At 46.2% G+C, this 24,754-nt stretch overlaps 1 protein-coding gene across 1 annotated transcript in view; it reads right to left on the bottom strand.

The window, feature by feature from the left end:
• The window catches only part of LOC309365131 (C-type lectin domain family 2 member B-like), a 123,762-nt gene that overhangs the window by 96,372 nt on the left and 2,636 nt on the right, over positions 1-24,754 (bottom strand). Inside the window, exon 2 of the mRNA XM_081903303.1 lies at positions 21,136-21,482. The gene's annotated coding sequence lies outside the window, so the exon portion shown is untranslated. The remainder of the gene's footprint in view (positions 1-21,135; positions 21,483-24,754) is intronic.

Genomic DNA, 24,754 nt, shown 5'->3' with positions numbered 1-24,754 from the left:
TTAAAAAATGCAAAGTTCACTGAATTTGTTAAAATAATAATAATCTCTGAAGCACACAATTTCTAATCCATCTTCAAGTTCATTCTCTTATATTTGTTCTTAACTCTCCAAAACTCTTTGGGCCTTGAAGCTAAAATATAATAATTGCTGGGGGAAATAAACTAAACATTCTACTATCTGTGTGCCTTGATGTTTCCTTAGTCTTCTTACGTATAATTTATATATCAACACAGCAGCTTATACCGTTCTGGATGCTGATTTTTTTATAAAAAATTTTTTGCCAAGGGTCATTCGGATAAAATCGAATTAAACTGTGAACTAAATGCAAAGTGAACTAGTAGATACATACTTTGTTCCACACATACTGGAAGGTTTTCCTATGATGCTCAAAAAAGGGTTCTGCCTCCCTGTGGTACAGGACTGCAGTCTAATTATCAAGCAATATGTATTAAATTGAGTGACACTTATACTTGACAATTTCCCTAAAGGCTCTGATGTTAGCCTGTTAGCCTGTCACCACTCTAGCTGGTGTGTGGTCTACTGTACAAAGCTAAGAACCACACCTGTTGCGCTGCCCCTTTTTTGCCCCAGCCCTGCCCCTCAGTGGCCCTCATCCCCAGAAGTTCAGCTGAGGCCTGGAAAACCCAAACAATAAGGCAATATAAGGGGAATGTCTTTTGTCTGCCCAAAACAGAAAGCCTCTTCTAAAATGGTGCCTGATGCCCACAATTTTTGAAAGCGTTAATATTAAATGGGGAGGGGGAGCTGACCTGATTAAACACGGGAGACATTTTTAGTTGATTAAAAAGGCTTGATCAGTCAAGTGGGCATTGTAGTCCTAAAACCATGATACATTATAGTCATTGCCAGAGCCGTCTCCTGCTGGTTTTATGGAAGCTAAGGCTGTGGTCCTCTGCACACTGCAAAACACTAATTCACGGGCAACCATTTTCAGGGGGAAATTAGTTACGTGGAAGAGGAGCCCCATCTCCCTGAGAAATGCATGTTTGCCAAGTCTGCCTGTTAAGTCACAGAAGCAAACAATGACTACAAGGTGGAAGTCAAAGGTAATGGATAAGAGAACAGCGGAGAACTCACCAAGCCGAACCGCAAGGCCAATAACGATAATAAATAAGGAAACGGAGACAGCTAAGAGAATATACCGAGTCCAAGCATTAAAAGTTTTCTCCTTCTTTGCCATCTCTGGTTTATTTTCATCCACTACAAGGGAGGGAGGGAGGGAGGGAGGGAGGGAGAGAGAGAGAGAGAGAGAGAGAGAGAGAGAGAGAGAGAGAGAGAGAGAGAGCAATGCATATATTAGATGTCTGCTTCATAATCAATAATCTTTTGGACAGTTTTGTGAGTATTCTGCACTAAAACAAACCAAAACCACACAACCCTCCCAAGTATTTGCACCAAAGTGATCAAATTTATGTGTAATTCTGAAACCTGTATAGATTATGCAAGCTCAACATATTAGCATTAAAAAGCTTTGCAGATAAATGAAGATTCACCACCACAACCAACCTGGCTGTTAAATAAAACCTTCTTAGCCATTCTTTTGCTTCCAAGACTGAGTAGGCATTCTGGCATGCAATTATATGGACTAGAAACTTTATTTTTAAAAAAAGAATAAAATGTGGGATTCTGATAAAGTTGGATTTTGCACCAAATATCACAAATCATGGTTCCACAGCAGTGTATCATTCACACTGTATTGGCTGCAGTCATTCATTATTCTGCTAACTTGAAACACTTTTCAGACTTCTGGGCTATTAAATCATCACAATGGCTACAGGTGATTTTTCATTAATGCTGTCTGGCAAGCTCACTGGATATTTGACTCCCTTCACTTCAGTTGGTAACAAAGTCTCCATGAAAGTTATTTGTTTCTTTTGAAAATGGTCCACTTTCATTTCTTGGCAGGGGGTTGGACTCAATGGCCCTTGTGGTCTCTTCCAAATCTATGATTCTATGATTTTCAGGCACACTATTGTGAATATGGCCCATCACCACCCTTGGCTACATAGGCTGGGCTTACAAAATGGAATGACTTTGCATTCTCTAAAAAGAGATTTTTAAGAGCTCGCTCTTTAAAAAACCCAGAACCAACTACAATCTGTCTCCAGTCTACGTCTTAATAATAAATAATAATAAAAATTTTTATTTATATCCCGCCCTCCCCAGCCGAAGCCGGGCTCAGGGCGGCTAACAACAATAAAATAGTGCAACATTCTAAAAACATTTCATCATAAAAATTAATTAAAATCAAATTGAAGGCAACCATTCAGCTAAAGTTCTGTGAAGATTGCGAAAGGAGGGGGTCAGGCTGCACCCTGACCAAAGGCCTGGTGGAACAGCTCTGTCTTGCAGGCCCTGTGGAAAGATGTCAAGTCCCGCAGGGCCCTAGTCTCTTGTGACAGAGCGTTCCACCAGATTGGAGCCACAGCCGAAAAAGCCCTGGCTCTAGTTGAGGCCAGCCTAACCTCTCTGTGACCTGGGACCTTAATACTTTTCATGCATCAGAATTAACTTGCTTACCAGAATTTTCTCTCCTCTCTGAATGTTCAGAATTGTAACTTGCTCCGTTCTGTTGAAGCAAAAGCGTAACTTGCTCTGCTCCATTTACAGGTTTATCGTAGGTATTGGCCTGTTCCACCATTTTTGGCTCACCTTCCAGCAGAACTTTCAACCTTCAGAAAGATAATAGAAAATCTTATTTACAAGCAAAACAACCCTTGCTTGCCTACATGCTATTAGGAGCACCAGACGCCTTTATGAGAAACAAGAGGGAAGTATCAAAAATTGAGGTTTGCAGAGGTACAAATATTTAAGTGAAGAGGACAACCCCCTCAAAAAAATATTTTAAAAAATACATTGAGGTCTGAGCACGCTCAAGTAGCCATGGCAAAGAAGAGAGGTGGGGAATCTTTCCCCCTCAAATTTCCTTCTCAGCTACTTAGTGGAGGGTGTCGCCTTCCACAGAGCTAGAAGCAAAGGGCAGCAGGGCAGCTACTGTAATTTTTGCCTTTGTACATAATCTGTACATCTATAGAGGTTTATGAAATTATGCATGGCACAAAGAAAATGGAAAGAGAAAAGCTACTAGCCACCTGTCCAGTTGAGGGCAGCAGTGTTTCCGAATATTAGTTGCTGAGTGGAGGAACCAGAGACCAAATTCTAAACATGCGCTGGATTATGGAGAAAGCTAGAGAGTTCCAGAAAGACATCTACTTCTGCTTCATTGACTATGCAAAAGCCTTTGACTGTGTCGACCACAGCAAACTATGGCAAGTTCTTAAAGAAATGGGAGTGCCTGACCACCTCATCTGTCTCCTGAGAAATCTCTATGTGAATCATAGAATCATAGAGTTGGAAGAGACCACAAGGGCCATCGAGTCCAACCCCCTGCCAAGCAGGAAACACCATCAGAGCACTCCTGACATATGGTTGTCAAGCCTCTGCTTAAAGACCTCCAAAGAAGGAGACTCCACCACACTCCTTGGCAGCAAATTCCACTGTCAAACAGCTCTTACTGTCAGGAAGTTCTTCCTAATGTTTAGGTGGAATCTTCTTTCTTGTAGTTTGGATCCATTGCTCCGTGTCCGCTTCTCTGGAGCAGCAGAAAACAACCTTTCTCCCTCCTCTAGGTGACATCCTTTTATATATTTGAACATGGCTATCATATCACCCCTTAACCTCCTCTTCTCCAGGCTAAACATGCCCAGCTCCCTTACCCGTTCCTCATAAGGCATCGTTTCCAGGCCTTTGACCATTTTGGTTGCCCTCCTCTGGACACGTTCCAGTTTGTCAGTGTCCTTCTTGAACTGTGGTGCCCAGAACTGGACACAGTACTCCAGGTGAGGTCTGACCAGAGCAGAATACAGTGGCACTATTACTTCCCTTGATCTAGATGCTATACTCCTATTGATGCAGCCCAGAATTGCATTGGCTTTTTTAGCTGCCGTGTCACACTGTTGGCTCATGTCAAGTTTGTGGTCAACCAAGACTCCTAGATCCTTTTCACATGTACTGCTCTCAAGCCAGGTGTCACCCATCTTGTATTTGTGCCTCTCATTTTTTTTGCCCAAGTGCAATACATTTCTCCCTGTTAAAATTCATCTTGTTTGTTTTGGCCCAGTTCTCTAATCTGTCAAGGTCGTTTTGAAGTGTGATCCTGTCCTCTGGGGTGTTAGCCACCCCTCCCAGTTAGGTGTCATCTGCAAATTTGATCAGGATGCCCTTGAGTCCATCATCCAAGTCGTTGATAAAGATGTTGAATAAGACCGGGCCCAAGACAGAACCCTGTGGCACCCCACTAGTCACTCTTCTCCAGGATGAAGAGGAACCATTGATGAGCACCCTTTGGGTTCGGTCAGTCAGCCAGTTACAAATCCACTGAGTGGTAGCATAATCAAGACCGCATTTTACCAGCTTCTTTACAAGAATATCATGGGGCACCTTGTCAAATGCCTTGCTGAAATCAAGGTAGGCTACATCTACTGCATTCCCTTCATCTACCAGGCTTGTAATTCTGTCAAAAAACAAGATCAGGTTAGTCTGACATTTCAGAAATCCATGCTGACTATTAGTGATCACAGCATTCCTTTCTAGGTGCTCACAGACTGTTTGCTTAATGATCTGCTCCAGAATCTTCCCTGGTATTGATGTCAGACTGACTGGGCGGTAATTATTTGGGTCCTCTCTTTTCCCCTTTTTGAAAATAGGGACAACATTTGCCCTCCTCCAGTCTGCCAGAACTTCGCCTGTTCTCTAGGAATTCTCAAAAATGACTGCCAGTGGTTCTGAGATCACATCTGCCAGTTCTTTTAATACTCTTGGATGCAGTTCATCTGGCCCTGGAGACTTGAATACATCTAGACTAGCCAAGTATTCTTGTACTATCTCCTTAGTTATTCTGGGCTGTGTTTCCTCTGCTGAATCATTTGCTCCAAATTTTTCAGGTCAGGCATTGTTTTCTTTATCGGAGAAGACTGAGGCAAAGAAGGCATTGAGGAGTTCAGCCCTTTCTGTGTCCCCTGTTTGCATTTCACCATCTTCTCCTCTGAGTGACCCCACTGTTTCTTTGTTCTTCCTTTTGCTACGAACATACCCATAAAAGCCTTTTTTGCTGCTTTTAACCTCTCTAGCAAGCCTGAGTTCATTCTGTGCTTTAGCTTTTCTGACTTTGTGTCTACACGTGCTGGCTATTTGTTTGAATTCCTCTTTGGTGGTTTCCCCCCTTTTCCATTTTTTGTACACATCCTTTTTTAATCTTAACTCAGTTAAAAGTTCTTTAGATAGCCACCCTGGCTTCTTTAGGCACCTTCCATGTTTCCGTCTCATTGGTATTGCCTGAAGTTGTGGGACAAGAAGCTACAGTTAGAACTGGATATGGAACAACTCATTGATTCAAAATTGGGAAAGGAGTATGGCAAGGCTGTATATTGTCTCCCTGCTTATTTAACTTATATGCAGAATTCATCATGCGAAAGGCTGGACTGGATGAATCCCTAGCCGGAATTAAGATTGCCGGAAGAAATATCAACAACCTCAGATATGCAGATGACACAACCTTGATGGCAGAAAGTGAGGAGGAATTAAAGAACCTTTTAATGAGGGTGAAAGGGGAGAGCGCAAAATATGGTCTGAAGCACAGCATCAAAAAAACGAAGATCATGGCCACTGGGCCAATCACCTCCTGGCAAATAAAAGGGGAAGAAATGGAGGCAGTGAGAGATTTTACTTTCTTGGGCTCCATGATCACTGCAGATGGTGATAGCAGTCACGAAATTAAAAGATGCCTGCTCCTTGGGAGAAAGGCGATGGCAAACCTAGACAGCATCTTAAAAAGCAGAGACATCATCTTCTCAACAAAGGTCCGTATAGTTAAAGCCATGGTTTTCCCAGTAGTGATGTATGGAAGTGAGAGCTGGACCATAAAGAAGGCTGGTCGCCAAAGAATTGATGCTTTTGAATTATGGTGCTGGAGGAGACTCTTGAGAGTCCCATGGACTGCAAGAAGATCAAACCTCTCCATTCTGAAGGAAATCAGTCCTGAGTGCTCACTGGAAGGACAGATCCTGAAGCTGAGGCTCCAGTACTTTGGCCACCTCGTGAGAAGAGAAGACTCCCTGGAGAAGACCCTGATGCTGGGAAAGATGGAGGGCACAAGGAGAAGGGGACGACAGAGGATGGGATGGTTGGACAGTGTTCTTGAAGCCACCAGCATGAGTTTGACCAAACTGCGGTAGTCAGTGGAAGACAGGAGTGTCTGGTGTGCTCTGGTCCATGGGGTCATGAAGAGTCGGGCATGACTAAACAACAACAACAACATACACCTGGAATTTCCCTGTCATAGCCGGTTTTCAGCCCCCTTAAGCAGTGTCTGTTCGGAAATCGCTGAAAAGTGCTGTCCGGATTTTCACTTTTCAAAATATGGCAACCCTACTGGAAACAATGGGAGGTGCGAATGCTCTTGCACTGATGTTCCCCACAGGCATCCGACTGGCCGCAGTGAGAACAGGATGCTGGACTAGATGGGACATTGGCCTGATCCAGCAGGCTATTCTTACGGTCTTAAGCTAGTTTATACACTACTCTCACACCTCTCTCTGTCCTTGACGCAGGCAGGCAAGCATTTGGATTTCGAAGCCACTTTCCAGTCAGGCCAAAAGAATGGGTGTAAGATACAGTGGTACCTCGGGTTAAGTACTTAATTCATTCTGGAGGTCCATTCTTAACCTGAAACTGTTCTTAACCTGAAGCACCACTTTAGCTAATGGGGCCACCGGCTGCCGCCGCGCTGCTGGAGCACGATTTCTGTTCTTATCCTGAAGCAAAGTTCTTAACCTGAAGCACTATTTCTGGGTTAGCGGAGCCTGTAACCTGAAGCGTACGTAACCGAGGTACCACTGTAAATGAGTCCCAAGGGAGACCCAGAGGGCTGCCAACAGAACAGCCTCCAAATCGGTTCTATCCCATCTAATGCCTCTGGTTTCTGTCCCCATACTTTCCTCCCCTCTCGCGGGTTTTAGGGACTTCCTTTATTTGTTTACACGCTCGTCCTAAATAGCGAGAGAGGAAGCAGAAAGTGCTTGGATTCCAAGTAAACCAGTGGAATTGACGGCATGTGAGAAGGATGTGAGAGGGGTAGAAACATAAATCAAGTTCTATCTTTTAATACTGTGCATCACCCCAGTAACTAACTTAAAAAAAAAATGGCTTTAAGGCTCCTGTCCATGCGCATTCGCCAAGCAACATCTTGTTACGCAGACAGTGGCAAACTTTTTAAAGCACCTCCAGAACTGCAGTTTCGTCATCGCTTGTAGTTTTCTGCTCCTTTAAGCACCCTGCCCACCTCCTGCCTGCCGATCGGGCTGTGAGCAGCGAGGGAATCCAAAATACCAGTACGTGTCAACTCAGATGGGGCTCCGCCTTGCCTTGGACTGGATTGAGGCAGCCGGCTTTCCTTGGCACGCTTTTCTATTGAATCATGCCGCCGCCGGCTGCTCTATAGCATTCTTATCTCCATGATGCCATTGGCTACTCATACTTGTGATGAGCACCTAGACATAAGAAGTTAAGTAGAGTGATCCGCTTGGCTTCCGATTTCATTCCCTCTCTCCTACATCAGAAGCAAACCTGCCCATACCCATAGAAACCCAATGAGAGATCCAGTATTTTAAAATACCTGTGTTTGGGCATTCTCTCTCTCTCTCTCTCTGACCGTGAAGTTGAGCTTGATCAAGAGCATTGCTGTCAACCTTCCCTTTTTTGCGGGAAATTCCCTTATTCCAGTGCCGTTTTAGATATCCCGTAGACTGTCCCCGGGACAGGTGAGGCTTGATTGACAGCTATGATCCAGAGGAGGGAAACTGAGGCTGACTGACCTTCCCTGCAGCCTGCAGGTTTGTGTACAGGAGAGTTTCAGCTGGAAATGCAGTCCTGCCGCAGCCACCACTCCAGAAGAGCGTTTCTACACTGCAGGGTTGTTGCAAGTTTCTCTCTCAGCCCCGGATCAACCCGCAGTGTGGACAAACACCATTGCGCAACTCCGTAAAAAAGTTGTTGCAGGCCACCATGTCCGCCAGCAACAGACTGGCTTGCAGGGCTTTTTGTATGCGCTCTACGTGTGGCTACCTTTGAAGGTGACCCGGAAACTACAACTAATCCAGAATGCGGCAGCTAGACTGGTGACTGGGGTGGCCGCCGAGACCACATAACACCGGTCTTGAAAGACCTACATTGGCTCCCAGTACGTTTCTGAGCACAATTCAAAGTGTTGGTGCTGACCTTTAAAGCCCTAAACGGCCTCGGCCCAGTATACCTGAAGGAGCATCTCCACCCCCATCATTCAGCCTGGACACACTGAGGTCCAGCACCGAGGGCCTTCTGGCGGTTCCCTCATTACGAGAAGCAAAGCTACAGGGAACCAGGCAGAGGGCCTTCTCGGTGGTGGCGCCTGCCCTGTGGAACACCCTCCCATCAGATGTCAAAGCGATAAACAACTACCTGACATTCAGAAGACATCTTAAGGCAGCCCTGTTCAGGGAAGTTTTAAATGTGTGACATTTTAGTGTATTTTTGGTCTCTGTGGAAGCTGCCCAGAGTGGCTGGGGAAACCCACTCAGATGGGCGGGGTACAAATAATAAATTATTATTATTATTATTATTATTATTATTATTATTATTATTATTATTATTATTATGTCCCTTCCAGTGGGTACTTTCTCATGCCACCACGGTAGCCTAACTGGAGGAATCTCCGCGGCCGAGCGCGCTTACCCCACCGCCAGAGCCCACTATCCCCAAGGCCTCTGGGATCAGAGGTGCCGCCTTCTCTCTTCTCCGACCCCCCTTCTCCCCGCCTGTTTGTTAAGTGCATCTGAAAAGCAAACTGAAATCCCACTCTCTGGGACGGCCACACTCCGATCACAGTGCCTACTAGTGAAGCAGGTGCAATAAAATAAAACTATTTGGCTATACAGTAACTTCTGCTATTCACACAGTGACCGCTGTCAGAGAAGGAGAAGCCTATTTACAACTATCCTATTTAAGTTGATGGAGGAAAGGAGGAGCTTTACACGTGCTGGGCGCGAAACCAAGCCTACGAATCTGGGATGTTATCTAGGCTGCGTCTCTCCCGCTCGCCCTCCCTCCTGCATTAGCCCTTTCCGATCTGAGCTCGCCCGGGCGCATTTCTGTATCCGTGTCTGCGCGCACACCTTCAATGAAAAACGAACCGAAGAGGGGCGCAACAGCAATCGCGATCAAACAGCGGTGCCAACTTGAATAAACTACTTTTGCGCGGAAGGCGACAGGTAAGCTCCACCCCAGAATCAATGATAAGACCCCCATCCCCACAAGGGTCTGCTTACATCGCGGCAGGGCCTCGGTGAGCATCCGTCTGCCTCGGGAGATAAGGGAGGAGCGCCCCTTCTGGGGAGAGTCGCAGCTCGTTGGAAAGTCGCAGCGCCCGCCACCTGTCACACCCAAGAGTCCGTGACTCCCGGGGCGCGCCAGGAGCTGCAAAGATGATGTGCACTGGGGGGCGGGGGCGATCCGCCTACGGTGCGCGGCTATGGTGCCATCTGGCGGCTTCCTTCCCCGAACGAAAAGCGGCCAGCTAGCGCCACCCCCGGTCTTAACCGGACTCCAGAGAGACTCTGGGAGCTCTAAGCAGGCGGAGGTAACCGCCTGAGGCCCAGCCTGTCGGGCGGCAGGGCTCACCGCCTTCTTTAAAGGGCCAGCGCCCGAGGCATCCCTTAGGACTTTAGCGTGCACAGCTAAATATGCAGGGTCTTGCTCGTCACAAGATCTAGGGCAGGCAGGTATGCACTGGCGGAGGAAGAGGAGGGCGGGGGAGTGCCCCTCGCCCGGTAGCGCGACCCCGGCAGGGCGCCATCGCGGCTGTGCCCACCCCCCACCTTCTGCCCCCCCCCCCAGCACGAAGCTCCGCCACTGCAGGCATGTGCAACAGGTCTCTTGGTGCCTGATCTAGGGGGAGGGGGATCCTTTTAGATTACCTGCTGCGCTGTTTTTCTCTGGGGAATTGTCACCCCTCGCCGGGACGTGGTAACGATCTCGAAGCCAGCCTGCCGGAGCGATGAATGGCAGTCGAATCCTCCCGCACCCTTTTTTACTTGTAATGAGCTCTCCCCCTGGCCTATTTCCGTTGTTGCAATACAGACTTGGACGCGGGTGGCGCTGTGTTTTAAACCAGAGCCTAGGACTTGACGATCAGAAGGTCAGCGGTCCCTGATTCTGCCAACCTAGCAGTTCGAAAGCACGTCAACGTGCAAGTAGATAAATACTGCTACATACATTAAGCAAAATAGACACACCGCCACCAGACCCCCCATCTCCCCCCCACACTTTTCTTCCTAATGTCTCAACAAATGAAACTGATTTGTAAAAATGTTACATGGAAAAAATACAAGAGACATTACACATACTTCTGTAAATCAAGAAAATCTTTAATAATAAAAATAATAAAATATCAAAATATAAATAGGTACTGCTCCGGCGGGAAGGTAAAAGGTTTTTCCTTGCGCAGCTCTGGTTCGCCAGAAGCGGCTTAGTCATGCTGGCCACATGACCCGGAAGCTGTACGCCGGCTTCCTCGGCCAGTAAAGCGAGATGAGCACCGCAACCCCAGAGTCTGTCATAACTGGACCTAATGCTCAGGGGTCCCTTTACCTTTAATACAGTCTTACTCTGCTACAAGAAAGAAGACAGTACAGTGGTACCTTTGGTTAAGAACTTAATTCATTCTGGAGGTCCGTTCTTAACCTGAAACTGTTCTTAACCTGAAGCACCACTTTACCTAATGGGGCCTCCTGCTGCCGCCGCGCAGCCGGAGCACAATTTCTGTTCTCATCCTGAAGCAAAGTTCTTAACCCGAGGTAATATTTCTGGGTTAGCGGAGTCTGTAACCTGAAGCGTATGTAACCTGAAGTGTATGTAACCCGAGGTACCACTGTATTAGAAATCACCCCAGAATTGGCCTTACTAAACATCTTCCAAAACAATATTGCCCACTTACACCACAAAGAACTCATAACCCACCTACTTTTAGCAGCCAGAAGCATCATAGCCAGACACTGGAGAGACTTGTCAGGAGTAAGCATGGACCAATGGTACCAAATAATATGGGAAACAGCCCTACTAGAAAAATTAACCAATAAACTGAAACTGACACGGCGACAAATAGAAGACGCCTTCACCCCAGTATGCCTCCCCTTTATCACATACACAGTCCAACAAGTCAATGACAATAATCCACCAACAGCCTACAAATCAATATGGCTAACCTGATCCAAAACACCCACCCCACTCACACATGAAAACAAAGACCGCCACAGCCAACTACAAATGAATAACCACAACCTTGGCCAACCCTAACCTCTCTCACCACCAGAGGAACACAAGTGAACAGCAGAGAACCTGCACAAGCAACGCTGACACAAAACCCCACATATATTAAGTAAAATAGAAACATGGCCACCCAATTCCACCCCCACCCATCTTCCCCACCCCTCCACCTCTTTCCCCCTTTTCTTCCTAATGTTTCAACAAATGAAACTGATTTGTAAAAATGTTACATGGAGGAAAAAATACAAGAGAGACATTGCACACACTTCCGCAAATCAAGAAAATGTTTAATAATAATAAAGAGTCCATACTTTCCAAATAGTGCCAGAGTCCAATAGTACCAGAATTTATATTTCCAAAAACTGAGCATTTGCCCTTTCCCTGCTTTTATCTTTGCTGCCCTCGGAGCATTTTGAAACCTCCCTGGCACCCATGGGCATACAGTGAAATCCTATACATACGGTATCTACTTGGAATGAAGTCCCGGACCCAGCTAAGTGGGTAAGGCATAAGAAGAGCCTGATGGATCAGACCAAATCCCTATTTAGTCCAGCTAGAGGCGTACCTGGGGGTTAAAGGTAAAGGTACCCCTGCCCGTTCGGGCCAGTCTTGCCAGACTCTAGGGTTCTGCGCTCATCTCACTCTATAGGCCAGGGGCCAGCGCTGTCCGAAGACACTTCCGGGTCACGTGGCCAGCGTGACAAGCTGCATCTGGCGATCCAGCGCAGCACACGGAACGCCGTTTACCTTCCCGCTGGTAAGCGGTCCCTATTTATCTACTTGCACCCGTAGGTGCTTTCGAACTGCTAGGTTGGCAGGCGCTGGGACCGAACGACGGGAGCGCACCCCGCCGCGGGGATTCGAACCGCCGACCATGTGATCGGCAAGTCCTAGGCGCTGAGGTTTTACCCACAGCGCCACCCGCGTCCCACCTGGGGGTTGGGCTTGCTTCTATGAGACATTGTAGACTACTTACAACTGCCATTATCCTTGACTATTGGCCCTACTGGCCCAGGAATATGAGAGCTGCAGTCCAACAACATCTGGAAGGCTACACTTATCCAGAGCTATGATAAAGCATGTCATTTAAACACAAATCTACTTGCAGGGTTGTGTAGATCTCTACAAGCATGTTTTAAAGTTATTTGAGCACTTTAGGTCAGGGGTCAACAGACTTTAGGTTTGAGGGGTCTGGACGTGAGAAGGGTATTCATCTTTTAATACTGCACACGACTCCAGTATCTAACTTTTTAATAATAATAATAATAATAATAATAATAATAATAATAATAATTTATTTATATCCTGCCCTCCCCAGCCGAAGCCGGGCTCAGGGCAGCTAACAACAATAAAATAGTACAACATTCTAAAATCATTCATTCTAAAATTAATTAAAATCAAATTGATAGCAACCATTGGGCTAGAGATTCTGTGAAGATTGCCAGAGGAGGGGGGTCAGGCTGTGCCCTGACCAAAGGCCTGGTGGAACAGCTCTGTCTTGCAGGCCCTGCGGAAAGATGTCAAGTCTTGCAGGGCCCTTGTCTCTTGTGACAGAGTGTTCCACCAGATTGGAGCCACAGCCGAAAAAGCCCTGGCTCTAGTTGAGGCCAGCCTAACCTCTCTGTGGCCTGGGACCTTCAGGATGTTTTTATTTGCAGACCGTAGGTTCCTCCGCAGGGCATACCAGGAGAGGCAGTCCCGTAGGTACGAGGGTCCTAGGCCGTTTTTAAAAAAAGAATTGGCTTCAAGGCTCTTTTCCATGAGCATTCGCCAAGACTGCAAGACTTTATGCAGACTGGCTTGCAGGGCTTTTTGCATGCCCCTTCCAGTGTGTCCTTTCTCGTGTCACCACTGTAGCCTAGCAGGAACTTCAAGGCCCGGAACCCAGTGTACGCAAAGAATTTTGGGGCAGGCCCAGCATGGGTACCCGCCACAGTCACCAGGGTCACTGGCCCCGTGTCGTACGAGGTGCTAACGGATGGGGGGCAATGCTGGAGCCGCCACTGCGACCAGATACGGCGACGATTCCCGTAAGAAAACCAGGAGGAGGACAGGTCAGAGGAGTCCCAAGGGAACAGTGGGGCAATGAGGCCCATAGAACAGGAGGGGCCAGCAGGAGAGGCAGAATCAGTAAATACAGAGAGGACCCGCGAGGCCGAAAGGATACCGGAACCAGAACCACGACTGAGCGAGCCGGTTGCGCCAGACCAAACAGCCCCATCACAGCCAGGATCCTTGGAACACGAGCCAGAACCTGAACTCCGGACCAGGGAACACCCCAGGCTGCAACACACACCTAGGCTGCCGGCGTACCTTGAGGACTATGACTGCGACCTCCCAGGCAGGACTGGAACTTAGAGGGGAGGGGTGTTATGTACTGAGTTGAATAGGATCCAAACTGCAGCAGTCTGATTGGTCCTAGAACAATAGGATTCAAAATGCAGCAGTCTGATTGGTCCTAGAACAATAGGATTCAGAATGCAGCAGTCTGTTTGGTCCTAGAACAATGCAGCTGTATGATTGGTTGGCAGGAACCACCCAATTATGCTCCAGATAGAAGTGAATCCACAACCTGATTGGCTTACAGTAGAATTCCGGAATTAGACAATCATGGGCAGCCCATTGTGTAAATAATGTATATAAAGCAGATACTTTGAGGGGACTTTCATTCATTTCTCCTCACCACTATGAGCTGAATAAAGAGCATGAAATCACTTTGCGACTCTGAATATATTTCACACCCCCACTGGCAGAAAACAAAGGGGGGGGGTGAAATAGCTTCCCTCTTCCTTCCATATTAAAAATGGGGGGGGATTAAAGAAGACTAGCTTTTTGCTTGCTTGCCCCCTTCCCTTCGATAAAAAAGGGAGAGATTGGTGAGAAGGGAGCTTTCAAGGGGCTTTCAATAGTGGTTAATGGAGGGGGAGATTTAAGTGGCTGCCTTAACTTGAGGCTGCTTGAGTTGAGGTACAGTGGTGCCCCGCAAGACGAATGCCTCGCAAGACGAAAAAGCCGCAAGACGAAAGGGTTTTTCGTTTTTTGTGACGCTTCGCTAGACGATTTTCCCTATGGGCTTGCTTCGCAAGACGAAAGCCCATAGGGAAATCTCCGGGGACCTCTTTTAAATGCTGGCGGTGGGGAGCAAAGCCTTCCCCCCCCCTCCGGACTTCAGAAGAGGTCCAGGAAGGCCGGCGGGGGCGAAAGGCTTTGCTCCCCACCGCCAGCATTTTAAAAGCGGTCCGGGATAGCAGGGAAGCGCTTCCCGCTATCCCGGACGGCTTTGGAAGGCAGGCGGGGGGGGGGGAGCAAAGACTTTTGCCCCCCGCCAGCCTTCAGAAGAGGTCCAGGACCTCTTCCGAAGGCGGGCGGGGGGCAAAAGTCTTTGTCCCCCCTGCCTGCCTTCCCGGGAGAGCGGGAAGGCAGTGCTGCGTTTTCCGCTCTCCCGGGAAGGCAGGCAGGGGGGAGCAAAGACTTTTGCCCCCCGCCAGCCTTCAGAAGAGGTCCTGGACCTCTTCTGAAGGCTGGCGGGGGGCAAAAGTCTTTGCTCCCCCCCCGCCTGCCTTCAAAAGCCGTCCGGGGGCTTTTAAATCGCCCCGGACAGTCCCGGGGCGATTTAAAAGCCCCCGGTTAGGCAGGCAGGGGGGACAAAGACTTTTGCCCCCCGCCCGCCTTCGGAAGAGGTCCTGGACCTCTTCTGAAGGCTGGCGGGGGGCAAAAGTCTTTGCTCCCCCCTGCCTGCCTTCCCGGGAGAGCGGAAGGCAGCGCTGCTTCTCCGCTCTCCCGGGAAGGCAGGCGGGGGGAAGCAAAGACTTTCGCCCCCCGCCGACCTTCAGAAGAGGTCGGGGGACAGACTGTCCCCGGACCTGGACTGAAGGCGGTTTCCATAGGAACGCATTAATTGATTTTTAATGCATTCCTATGGGAAACCGTGCTTCGCAAGACGAAAAACTCGCAAGACGAAAAGACTTGCGGAATGAATTAATTTCGTCTTGCGAGGAACCACTGTACCTCCATTGAGGGGTTGCACTAGATGACCCTCTGAGGTCTCTTCCAAATCTGTGATTCTGTGATCATCTCACAGCAGTACAGTGGTACCTCGGGTTAAGTACTTAGTTCATTCCAGAGGTCTGTTCTTAAGCTGAAACTGTTCTTAACCTGAAGCACTACTTTAGCTAATGGGGCCTCCTGTTGCCGCCGTGCCGCCGGAGCACAATTTCTGTTCTCATCCTGAAGCAAAGTTCTTAACCTGAAGCACTATTTCTGGGTTAGTGGAGTTTGTAACCTGAAGCATCTATAACCCGAGGTACCACTGTATTCTCAAACTCCGCTTCCAACTCTGCCCTCAGCTCTCTCTCTATCTCCTCTTCTAGACTTCTCAAGACAGCAAAATAGCTTTTGGGCAGGTGGCACTGTGGGTTAAACCACAGAGCCTAGGACTTGCCGATCAGAAGGTCGGCGGTTCGAGCTCCCGTTGCTCAGTCCTGCTCCTGCCAGCCTAGCAGTTCGAAAGCACATCAAGTGCAAGTAGATAAATAGGTACCGCTCCAGTGGGAAGGTAAACAGCGTTTCCGTGCGCTGCTCTGATTTGCCAGAAGTGGCTTAGTCCTGCTGGCCACATGACCCAGAAGCTGTATGGCAGCTCCCTCGGCCAATAAAGCAAGATGAGCGCCGCAAACCCAGAGTCGGTCATGATTGGACCTAATGGTCAGGGGTCCCTTTACCTTTAGGATGCTTCCCATTTCCCTCACTTCCCCTTTAAAGCAGCTTCTTGGGCAAAAAAACTACACACTTTCAAAAGTTAGGATTGCCTCAGAAATGAGAAAGAGCTCTGTCAAGGCTTGAGGAAAAACACAGGTTGGGATAGATGCGATAGGATTGGATGGGATGGAGGGGGAGCTTCTGACAGGACCCTGCAACCTTCACCAAATCTATTCAGAAGTGAATCCCATTCACCTCAGTGGGACTCACTGCCAGGTAGGTGGAGTCAATCTAGGATTGTCGGTTTTGAGGAGAAGATAGGAAGTGGGGAAAGCAAACCAGGGAGACAGGGAAGAAAGAAAACAAGGGGAGACACTAAGACTAAAGCAGCCTTTGTGTGTGTGTTGCTCTTGTGGATTCATGCCAAGCGAAACTGCCATCTTGAGTGAAGGTGGAAGAAGCAGGGGACCAGACAGCTAGTGAAGGGCGAGTACTAGGCATTTGAAGTCACAGTGCAAGTGCCAAGGCAAAAACCCACCTATATCTCAAATCAATGAAGTTGTGGGCATTTCTAACCCAATCATTGTCTGCTTTTGTTTATTAATCATGTCTTATATTTAGCCACTGCCTGGGGTGTGGGTTTGTGCCAATATGACTGGGCCCACAACCAACCAATCAATCAATCAATCAATCAATCATCTATCTATCTATCATCTCGTGGTGAGTTTCCCCACCTGTTTTTCCAGAAAGAAAGCACTACTCGGAATTCGCCTTGAAGCCTCCCTTGGTCTCTTATAATGGCAATGGCACCCACCTGAGAGGGGCTGGAACTGAGTTCTGGCGAGTTCCAGCTGAAAAAAAGCACTGCCCATATCTCCAGCAACCATTTTTTGGTCTTGCTAGGCTTAGCAAGAATATCTGTCTGTGTGGCTATCTGTCAGCCTACCTTTCTTTAAAAACATAAAATATCAATCCAATTCAAAACATAAAATACAAAATATACTTAAAAGCTGTTATGTAAATCATTGCTGATGACAACTTAGGGTCCATTCCATCATTTTTGGGGTGAGAGAGTCAACATGACTTTGGTGATAAATGTTGGTTAAGTTTCTTTTGAGAATATTGGTCTTGAGATAATTTTAAGATGCTAGATTTTAGAGCAGATCCAGCCCAGTCTCTGATCAGTGGCTTGGCCTAGCAGCACTGAAAGATGTTCCACAAAAGCAATGACAAACCTAGACAACATCTTAAAAAACAGAGACATCACCTTGCCAACAAAGGTCCGTATAGTTAAAGCTATGGTTTTCCCAGTAGTGATGTATGGAAGTGAGAGCTGGACCATAAAGAAGGCTGATCGCCAAAGAATTGATGCTTTTGAATTCTGGTGCTGGAGGAGACTCTTGAGAGTCCCATGGACTGCAAGAAGATCAAACCTCTCCATTCTGAAGGAAATCAGCCCTGAGTGCTCACTGGAAGGACAGATCCTGAAGCTGAGACTCCACCTCATGAGAAGAGAAGACTCCCTGGAAAATATCCTAATGTTGGGAAAGATGGAGGGCACAAGGAGAAGGGGATGACAGAGGACGAGATGGTGGGACAGAGTTCTCGAAGCATGAGTTTGAACAAACTGCGGGAGGCAGTGGAAGACAGGAGTGCTCTGGTCCAGGGGGTCACGAAGAGGCGGACACGACTAAAGAACTAAACAACAACAACAATAACAGGACGGGAGGGTGCGAGCCACTCCAGGTGTCATTACTGAGGAGGATGCCAAAATGGCAGCTCCTAGGCTGCTTCCTGGCTGGGGGTGGGGGCGGGGAGCCACGCTGCTTTGCCAGCGGCCTCCCCTTTCCCCTGAAGGCTCTAGGAAGGCTTGGAAGTCACGGGCAGACTGTGTGCTGTTGCCACACACTGTGTGCTGCTCTCTGGAGGTGGGGGTTGCACTGCTTTGCAGGCGGCCTTCCCCCTCGGGGGAGGCTTGGGAGGCTCCCCCCCCCGGAGGCAACTCCAGAAGCGTGGGGCAATGGCGGCGCGCCACCCGCCCACAACTCCCAAGCCTCCCCCATGCTGTCAAAACATCAGGAAGTGGAAAGATCTCTCTTGGGTGGCCTCTACTTCCTTGGAGGTCATAAACAGACGCTGGATGGCCATTGGTCAGGGATGGTCCTGCTGGAGATTCCTGCATTGCCCCTGGGGGTTGGTTAGATGACCCTCAGGGGTCCCTTCCAACTCTGCAATTCTCTGGTGCAGGTTTGTGCAGGTTTTTAGGTACAAACTGGATGCAAGGGGTGCATAGGATTGCAGCCCGTCTTATGCACCATCGGCTCGGGAATAAGTCCCACTGATCATGACGAGACTCGCAGGCAAGTAGATTGCTGCTGTGCAGTCCTGCTTTTTACATAACTGTTTTCCTCTTCAGATAATACAGAGCTTGGTGAAATCACAATAAATAAAACCTCCCCTTCAGTAGTTTCAAGCACTACTACAGGTTCCACATAATATCTGTACTGCATTGTTTAGTGTGGCAGCAACTGCACTTTGGCACTCCCCGCCTATTGCAACAAAGCACGTGCCTTTGCTATACACTTTTCAGGCACCTGATAAAAGCATTCTTAGATGCTTAGGAAGTTGAAGTAATTTTAATCTGTTTTAATATTTTAGCTTTTGTATGTTTTAAAGTAGGGTTGTTAATTTTTCTTGATTTTACTGATGTGGTTTGTTGTTGTTGTTACTCCTGAAATCCCCCGCACCCCCAAATATTCATCATTTTAGGAGTATAATTGTGTTGGAGGAGGTCTTCTTGTCATTGCCATTGCCACTGCTAAACAATTAGGAGTGAGAAATCTTTGCCAATGATGAACTTCAAAGCACATATTGGTAGATCTTAATCTACCTTCTGCTCCCCATGCTCTAAAGTACTATCTAAAACAGGCAAAGGCAAACTCCAGCCCTCCAGATGTTTGGGACTACAATTCCCATCATCCCTGACCACTTTCCCGTTGCCTGATCTAAAAGCTAAATATGCTGCCATGAGAAGTGTTGAATTCTGAGCTTCAAAACATTTCCACTGAAAATCCGCAAAAAACCCAGGCCAACGCCACTTTTCACAGTAGCCCCCACCCCAGCAGAACAATACAACATTGACAAGAAGACAGTGGGTACTGTCATAAGATGGGGGGTCATAAGAATCTTTTCCATTCAAATATTTTAAACATTTTTTTTGTTCCATTTATCCTTTTAAAACATTTACACAACATTTATACCATGTGAAAATTTTATTTGCTCCTTTATGATTTAAAAACTATAATGAACCCAAAACATTAAAAAATCATTTGATGATTATGAGATCAAATTTAGCTCGTCCCAGAGTTTTCTGGAATGGACCTGCTAAATCTCTATGCAGAAGCTCCAGAAGTCACTTAGAATTTCTTTCACATTTTGTGTAAATGGGAGCTGAATAAGCAAAATATTTCACATACATACATACATACATATTTCAGGTAAGCACACATATATAAAAAAGAACAAAAGAGGAAAAAAGAAGAAAAGAAATAAGAAGAAGAAAAGTTGGAAGAATTTCTTCCAAATTTATTCTACAAATATCTCAATATGTAAATATTAATAAAATTTCATTGATTGACTTCCATTGCTTACACTTCACTCCCTATATACATTTTAAGTTTTCTTTGATTTCTTTCCATTTTTTGATATAGTTGTCTTTGAATAAGTTCGTATTTTTATTTGTTATCCAAAGACCTAAATATTTCACTTGACCTTCTATTTTTAGCCCTGTTGTTTTCTCTAACTCTTCTCTATCTTTCTCTCCCATATTCTTTGCCAATAGTTTCAACTTTTCTGTATTCTACTTAAAGCCCAAAATCTTGCCAAATTCCTTCATTTTTTTCTAGAGTTCTTTGAATACTTTCTAATGGTGCTTCCGTTGTTATAATCACATCATCTGCAAATCCTTTAACTTTACAGCACTGGTTTCCTACCTTTATCCCTCTAATTTCCTTGTCTTTTCTTAATGCTCCTAGAAGGGTTTCCAGTGCCATAATGAATAACAGTGGCGACAGGGGGCATCCCTGTCTAACCCCTCTCTCAATATCAAATCCCTCTGTAATTTCATTATTTATCATTAGCTTCGCCTTTTGTTTTTTGTAGATAGCTTTAATTCCATTCATTATTCTATTTCCTATTCTCAAACTTTCAAATGTCTCCGTCAGGAAACTCCATGAGATACAATCAAATGCCTTTTCAGCGTCTATTAATAACATTACTATTTTTTTACTCAGGTTCATTTCGGCATATTCCAGTAAGTCAATAATTATCCTAGTGTTATCTTTTATTTGTCTTTCCGGTAGGAAACCAGTCTGGTCTTTCCTTAATAATTCTTTTTAAAATGATTTTCATCCTATTTGCTAAGACCCCAGTAAAAAAATTATAGTCTATATTCAACAGAGAAATCGGTCTATAATTTTTAATCAACTTTGGGTCTGCCCCTTGTTTTGGAAGGAGAGTTAACAAAGCTTCTTGCCAGGATTCTGGAATTTCTCCTTTGTCTAATATATCATCCATAATAAATTTAAGTTTGGGGGCCACTATATCGGAGTTGTTGTTGATTTACTCTCCCTGCAAGTATTACACTCCATAAAGGATTTACATGGCTTTAACTTCATATCTGAACACAATCCTGGCCTTTTACTTAATGTCTGAAAATTGGCATGTCCTAAACACCTATGGAACAAATGTGTGCATTCATCATGTGGAGGCTTTCCCCCCCTTTTACATTGTCATCTCTACTTTTAAATTTTCTTTGTTGTAAGATTCCAAACAATTTCCCCTTATAAGATACAATGAATTTTCTAGCTTTCCTGTTATGCAAACCTTTCCATTTCACATTTCTCTTCAACAAACCTAACTTCAAAATTCAAAGAAGTTTTGAAATGGACATTAAATTATGTTCAAGTTGAGGAATAAACAGAACATTAGTTACAATTGTTCCTATACACTTTACATGTCTAAAAAGGCAAACAGTGAAATCAAAACAATCAGTATATTCACCTGCATAGGCCGAGGTGGTCAAAGGCCACAGCCCAAGCAAAAAGGCGTTACTTCAGCAGAGATGCCATACAGCAGACCCATCAGCAAAGATAATTCCATAAATTCATGGAGCCAATAGGAAAAGATACTTTCCGCCAGATACTTCATGCCAAGTGAGGCCGATCCTTTTACTCTAGACACATCTGCCAAGGTTCAGGCGTGAACAGCCTATGAAAATTCCAGTCTTCAGTGTCTCAGGTGGGCAACTGGAGAAACTTCTTCCAACCTGTTCTGGATAAGGTTATGTGTGATGACAACAGATCCAGTAAAATAAAGGTTCTCTCAGGGGACCCATGATGTTTATTAACCTGGAAAGAAGAGATAATAAGATATGGTGAGATAACAGTGGCTCTCAGGCTGGACTGGCATGAAATTGGGCTCATTTAGACTGCCCTTGCATTGAACAAGTGAGAAGCCTGGTTTGTACGGCACAGTAAGCCACACTATGGCTTACTGGAACTATGCCGATGTGTAGGCTCCCACAGAGGAACCTGCAGCCACTTCACCCCTCCCTGGTCCTTTTTGGTTGGTGCTGTGTTCTAAACCATTGAGCCTCTTGGGCTTGCCAAAGGTTGGCAGTTCGAATCCCTGTGACGGGGTGAGCTCCCATTGCTTTGTCCCTGCTCCTGCCAACCTAGCAGTTCGAAAGCACGCCAGTGCAAGTCGATAAATAGGTACTGCTGTGGCGGGAAGGTAAACAGCATTTCCGTGCGCTCTGGCACTTGCCACGGTGTCCCGTTGTTTAGCCATGCTGGCCACATGACCCAGAAAGCTGTCTGTGAACAAACACCGGCTCCTTTGGCCTGAAAGTGAGATGAACCCCCATAGTTGCCTTTGACTGGACTTAACCGTCCAGGGGTCTTTTACTTGCCATGCTGTGCTGAGTTGCCTGAACCAGGACTCAAGGTTAACCTCTCTTTTCACTAACCATGTAGCCTAGGGTCACTTTTGGTCAAGGCACCGGAAGGGCAAACAATTTCCAGAGGAAGCAATTCATTCTTTATTGCCAAAGGTCACACACAAGTTAGGGAAATTGCACCCTTTCATCATATTCACCCGATGACTGCAGACTGTAGCAGAAAGGCCACACCCCAACTTCAGCTTACGTATCTGCGCAAGCAGACACATTCTGCCTGCATGTTACCTGCAGGAGGTGTGGACGCCCGTGACCAGCCTTCCCTATCTCGCCCTCCAGACCCTGCACTTATTCTCCATTCTGCCATCCTACAGCCTCTGCTGCCTCTGACTCATCTCCCAGCTGCAACAGGTTCCCTCAGAAGACTGATCCCTTCCTTCTTCCAAGTCCATCTCCAACCCTGCTTCTCCTGGTGCCCATTCATCAGTATCCAGCCAGTCCCAGACACATATGCACCATACATTTAAAGCCACATCATGCCACTTTAAACCATCACATTTACTACTACTACTACTACTATTTATATTTTATATTTATATACTGCCCTATACCTGGATGTTTCCGGGCAGTTCACAGAACAAAATCCAAATAAAAAACCACAAAATATATAATCAAAATAAAAACAACAACCCAATAAGAGCCCCTCCCAACCCCACCATATTTTAAAAGGTAATAGGATGTAAACAGGATCAACAAAAGGCCTGGTTAAAAATGAACATTTTTGCCTGGTGACTAAAGGTGTATAATGAAGGCGCCAGCCAAACCTCCCTGGTGGTATACCTGCAAACAGGTATTGAAAGAGAAATTTGTTAAGGAATGTATGAGAGACCTCACAATTGAGGAAATGAGACAACTTATTTTGACCGTGGAACTATCACTGTGAGGAGTGCAACAAAGGCAGTGGAAGGCTACTACAAAATAAAAGAAAAAGATGAATAATGCATGCTTACATCAAATAAATGTAACTCTTCGTGGTAAGTTCTGAAAGATGCTCCTCAGGTAAAACTCTTTCCTAGGGTCTTTGGGGTATGTTACACTATAGAGCCTGGAATGCACACATCCCTACAAAGGGATAATTTGTTTTCTTTACAGCGGGATCCTATCAAATCCTACTCAAGGTACAAACTGGATAGGATTTGAGAGCAACATTAAAAGTTTTCTGTTGTGATACAGAAATGTGAGTTGGCAGGTACAAAAGAGAAGATATGTGATCCAGAAGAATAGGGAATTGGAACACAGGCACAACCTAGCGAAACAATTTAACTGCACCAAAAGTGACAAGTGCTTGTAGAACAGGATGCTCACGAGGCTGCCATAGTACAATAGCAAGAGCATTCAGCATAATCTCATGCCTTCCTTTGTTATCACGAGATGGAGTGAAAAATGCTCTTTTGGTCCCAGATATTTTCTCAGTTAAGGCCAGCAGATGATGAGTATCAGCTCTGGGTGATGTAGATAGTTTCACAAGTTTGCTCATTTATAAAAATATTTATATACCACTATTCAGAAAAAAAGGGACGCAGGTGGCACTGTGGGTTAAACCACAGAGCCTAGGGCTTGCTGATCAGAAGGCCGGCGGTACAAATCCCTGCGACGGGGTGAGCTCCCGTTGCTCAGTCCCAGCTCCTGCCCACCTAGCAGTTTGAAAGCACATCAAAGTACAAGTAGATAAATAGGTACTGCTCCTGCGGGAAGGTAAATGGTGTTTCCGTGCGCAGCTCTGGTTTGCCAGAAGCGGCTTAGCCATGCTGGCCACATGACCTGGAAGCTGTACGCTGGCTCCCTTGGCCAATAAAGCGAGATGAGCGCCACAACCCCAGAGTCAGTCATGACTGGACTTAATGGTCAGGGGTCCCTTTACCTTTACCTAATCAGAAAAACCCAAAGCAGTTTAATAGTACATAAAACTATTAAAAATAAATAAATCAGCAATCAGGTAAGCATTGTGGAAAGATGTGTTCATAATTGCCTGCATGGGCCTAACAGAAAAGATTTCAGGAGGCATTTTACAGAAGGGCAATGTTGAATCTGTTGAGACTTTGCATTTTCCTGCAGCTTTTGGAGGAAACAATTAGTGGGTTGGCAACAAGCCAAGATAAACAGTAGAAAGTCTGCTTAGAGATAAGGAAGCCGAGCAACAGGCAGTGATTGGCTAAGTTCTTCCTTATATGCAGGATGACATAACAGTTTTCTTGTTGGAGTACTGAAGTTTTGGAAAGAAGTTTGAATCTAGTCTGTGTATAAAGTAACTTGTACAAAGCTGTGCTTTACTCTGCTGTGTATAATCATAGGCGCCGACTCCATGGGGCCTGAGGGGGCCCGGGCGGTTGGGCGGAGAACATGCTATGTGATCTGATGGTGAATTTGGGGTGACCCAGTGCAAAGATCCTGTGGATCCATGCTTTGTAACCACGTTTTTGCACCATTGCAGCCCCAGGCAACAGTGGGTGCATGAATTTTTGGTACAGACTGTAGCCATGGACATGTAATGTGATCTGATGGTGAATTTGGGGTGACCCAATGCAAAAATCCTGAGGATCCATGTGGATCCGTGCTTTGTCACCACGTTTTAAATGGGGAGGGAAGGAAAAACACAGAAGGGACAAGAAGCACAAGAGGGGTGTGCTGAGAAGCAGCTGGCTAAGAATGCAGGCAAGGAGTTTA

Source organism: Podarcis melisellensis, assembly GCF_964234715.1.
Source record: "Podarcis melisellensis genome assembly, chromosome: 2".
In the NCBI taxonomy this organism is placed as follows: domain Eukaryota; kingdom Metazoa; phylum Chordata; class Lepidosauria; order Squamata; family Lacertidae; genus Podarcis; species Podarcis melisellensis.
Note: the sequence above shows the minus strand (reverse complement) of the source record. Positions and strands in the feature narration are given on the sequence as shown.